This window comes from Pyxicephalus adspersus, chromosome 1 (genome assembly GCF_032062135.1).
Source record: "Pyxicephalus adspersus chromosome 1, UCB_Pads_2.0, whole genome shotgun sequence".
NCBI lineage: Eukaryota > Metazoa > Chordata > Amphibia > Anura > Pyxicephalidae > Pyxicephalus > Pyxicephalus adspersus.
In genome coordinates, this window is record NC_092858.1 from 124,786,369 (window position 1) to 124,790,693 (window position 4,325).

The window sequence follows — 4,325 nt, forward strand, 5'->3', positions numbered from 1 at the left end:
AGCAGCCATTGAGCAACCAGGGTGCTCACATCAGTGCAGCAGGGCTGGTAATCCAACACCAGTAGCAACTATGACAAAATAGTTTCTTTTTGTTAGAGCTATTAAATAGTTATGCTGTCATCATTTTTTCTCTTTAAGGATGCCAGTGTGTATGGTGAGAGGATGTAACACCTCTTCTAGAAACAAGCCTGATGACATAATGCTACATTCATTTCCGCCTGACAAGGAAAGTGTAAAGCAGTGGTTGATGCAAATGAAACAAACTTTTGATGACCTAGAAGGGTTTGTGGAAAAAATTGTCAGCAGTACAAGAGGAGCCTATAGAATCTGCTTTTTACACTTCACTCCCGATATGTACGAGCTTAGAGGATTCCTGCCGTTTTTGAAAAAAAAAGGTGCTATTCCAACTATATTTCCAGAATGTCCACCAGCACAAATTTCAACAAAAAATAGGAAGCATGGTACTACTCGAATGTTACAGCCTGAAAATGAAAAGTCGTATCCATTGCAAGATTTCCAGGAGCTACCTTTGCAAAGCCATAGCATACAGACATCAATGCCGTCCTCTGAAACAATCTCAGAACTACAAAAATCAGAATCGACCTTTCTTCGTAAAAGAAAATACAGTCCACGAGCTATTAGAACTATAGGAACTATGATTGGGTTCTTTCCTGGACAAGTACATAAATCTATTCAGTGTGACATACCTGTGCGAACTAAGGATAAGAGTTTTCAGATACAAATAAAACCAACTCACAGATCAGTTGGAATACAGTGTGATATTAGTAACTCAACCTGGCTTACAATAAAAAAATAAAAGCAATAGTCGTTCCTGAAACACTGGGTGAAGTTAGTTTGTGCTCTGTACCAGTGTATTTATTTTCAGAAACTTTTGGACACCTATTCCTGATATCATTATTTTTAAGCACCAGCTTTCAGTATTGATTTTATATGATTACCAATAAACATTGTCCGTTTATTTTTTTATGGGAATTTAAGTGACTTTTCAGAAGCCACTGTGCTTCCGAAGAATCTGTTTCATTTATATTTATATTGGAATGTTAATGAATCTCCAGCTCCAGATTTTTTTGGCTTTTAATCCCAGTGGTCCTCAATGTCCAAAAACCACATCTCTAATAGTTTGTTGATTGTGAGTTTCTAGATTTCATTATTAACCTTCTTTTGCTCAAACAGCCACTAGTCTTTTTAATGAGGGTTTATGTGGATTAAAATGTCTTCAGGATGTAGCAGTAGGTGTCCTAAACCATAAAAGATTTGACCATAGATAAAAAGGGCCATAATCTGACACAATAACACATAAGCATGGGGCAGTTATATAAAGATACAAATGAAAAAATACACAAAATATATATCAATAAGAGAATCATGTCTTTTTTCAATTAAATTTAGAACAGTAACTCAACACCTAAAAATAAATGATCCCTAACAAGAATAAACATGTCCAAAGCATCTACATATATTCTATGAATATAGCAAGATTTAGATCTGTATTTATTCCAATAAGATATCATTGAAACCCCTAAAGTGTATTACTTTGTTAGGTCAACGCAGAATAGGTGCTTTCATAGCAATATCAAAGACAGCACCCCAGTTGATAGGGAACTGAAACTTAAATAGGGTCGCTTTTTAAATAAATATTACTCATACCTAACTCTCCCCCATACGACTTAGGTCTTCACTCTTTTAAAAGCATTAAACACTTGAAACTTGCACTTTTTGTGTTCTGGGTCCCAGAAGTGTAGCTGTTCATGACAGCGATGGTTAGAGAGTCACTGCTAAGAGGGAACTTATTGACTTATTTGTCATTTTCTTTTGCATGACATTCAATTCTCTTCTGACTTAGTTCTAATAACAGAATCTATTTAAATAAACAGTACTTAAAAGTGTTTACAAGATTATCCCCCTTACTATTGTATGCTGCTTCCCTACCTTTTAGATTGTAAACTCTTCTCCTCCTATGTCACGGTTTGTAGGGTCTATGTTTGTAGGGTCTGTTGCCCTACTTAATATGTTGTCTCTATTTAAATTCTGTTTTTTATTATTTTTAACAATAATAATAATTATTATTTTACTTGTTCATGAATGTTGAGTTTACATATAGTGTACCCGAAGTATCATATATTGGCTAACGCCAGATGATTGTCACACAAGACGAATGATAGTGCTTCTCTAGCCTGTGTATAGTAGTCACCCAATGTCAGGGCAGAATAATAAATGACCGATCAGGAACAACTTATGGTCACTGCTATGGAGCAGAGCACTGCAGGCTGCTGTTTGCTCATCTTCCACCCTCCCCTCACCATTGAACAGGATGGTGCTGTGTGTACAGCTCTCATTTGTTCATCTGTAACTAAAAACAGGTTCATTTTCAGCTACAATCTTTTTAACATTCATTAGACTATTGTATGAGAATGTTTATTTGAGCAGAGAGAGGAGATGATGCTCTAATTGCTCAGTAAACAATCCTGGAACACTGCAGTGACAACTAAAATGACCAAGTAACAAACTGTTTCTTTTCTGACGTGCAGTTGTCTTTTTGAACATGATATGACCTAACCAGGCAATATTGCACCTTGTAACACATATATACTGTAATGTAGGTGGGAAATGGATGTCTGCCTTCATTGTGATGGCTTTCTTGTATTATGACAAATAATGCAAGCTAAGAATGCAGACAATAGGTTATCTTGTGATTTAATATCATTTTGTTGGTTCACTTTGAAAGCACTTTCCATTGTGTGTCTGTAGGTTTGCAATCTGTTTTTAGGTCCAAGGCTCTCAGCTCTGTTGTCCAGCTTTACTCGGGTGCAGGTCAAAGGTACAGTTGGTTCAAATATTTGCTATGTTTCTTTTTGGAAATCCATATAATATGCAGCGTACTTTCGCGCTTCCAGCGAGCGCGGATTTTATTGATGAATCAGGGGCAATAGATACAAAGAAAACACTAAGCATGCTTATGTAGTTCGTAAACTGAATTCAGTATTCATATATTGAAATAAATTATTTATTGCAAATAAAGATTCATTGCATGATATTTTATAAACCTTGCTTTTGTGTGTAATATGCAATACTATTTATATGGCAGTGGCTAGATTTAAATTTTGTAGAAAATGTGCAGGTTTTACATTCTTGTGCTGCGCTTACACATTTATTACTGTACAAATAACTCCTGTCTAATTTAAAATCATAGAAGTCTCTAATGGCATTAACCATCCACTATACTTCTGTGCCCATGTGATCTTGGGTATTCAAGAATAGTATTTTTTGAATAAAATACATTTTTTGACATATTATAATTTGACAGTTATGACATGTGCTATATGTGAAGCATTAATTTTTAAAAGCAATCTGCCAGCTGCAAGGCATAGACCTTAGGGTTGTCATCCTTATTATTCCTTAAAGTGACATCTTGATTGTAATTGAACTTGGCTGTCCCTTTCCACCTAATGTTGACCAGTGATAGTCTGATAGAACTGTGTAGGGTGAAAAGGAGGGGGCCATGCTCCAAGATTACCTGTAAGTAGTTAGTGAAAACTGTTTGCTTGCACCTCTAGCTTAGATCTCCCTATGTTGGTCATACACTATAAAATGTAATTTGTAAAGTCCCATTTAGGTCAACTATTTAGTGCAAGGGCCTGCCTAGTTTAACAAAAATGTATTTGTTTATGGGCAGCACGATGGCTCAGTGGTTAGCACTCTGGCCTTTGCAGCACTAGGTCCCAGGTTTGAATCTCGACAAGTCACTATCTGCATGGAGTTTGCAGGTTCTCCCCATCTTTGTGTGCGTTTCCTCTCACATTTCAAAAATATGCAGTTAGGTTAACTAGCTTCCCCCTAAAATTGACCTGTAATAATGACATGACTATATTAGGGACATTTTAGGGACAGCTAGTGCCGTGACTATAGACTTTGTAAACCGCTGCGTAATATGTCGAATCTGCATAATATGTTGTATATAATTGGTTTGTCCTCTTACTACAACATTTTGCTAACTTTTAAAGAGATTGTACAATAAGATTATATATAAGGTTCTACAATCTGCCCTGCCTTGCATCTCCTTGCAAAACCAATACAATAAAAAAAAATTAAATATACCAAGAGATGTAACTATGGCAAGGAATGTATAGCTTCTAGACACAGAGGTACCATAATATGAGTATAAGGTGGGCTAGATCTTAAAAATAAACAATAAATATATGGAAAACTTGCCTTGGTTCATGGTGGAAAAATATATAACAATATAAAATTACAGACTGACTAACCCAAAAAGTAAAATAAGTTCCCAGGGCTGAAAATGGAAGTTG

General features: G+C 35.8%; 1 long non-coding RNA gene across 1 annotated transcript in view; it reads left to right on the forward strand.

Annotated features, from left to right (window-relative positions):
• The window catches only part of LOC140340904 (uncharacterized), a 6,820-nt gene extending 5,982 nt beyond the window's left edge, over window positions 1–838 (forward strand). The window contains exon 2 of the long non-coding RNA XR_011922758.1: window positions 139–838. This is a non-coding gene — a long non-coding RNA (uncharacterized lncRNA). The remainder of the gene's footprint in view (window positions 1–138) is intronic.
• Window positions 839–4,325: the final 3,487 nt, after the last annotated feature.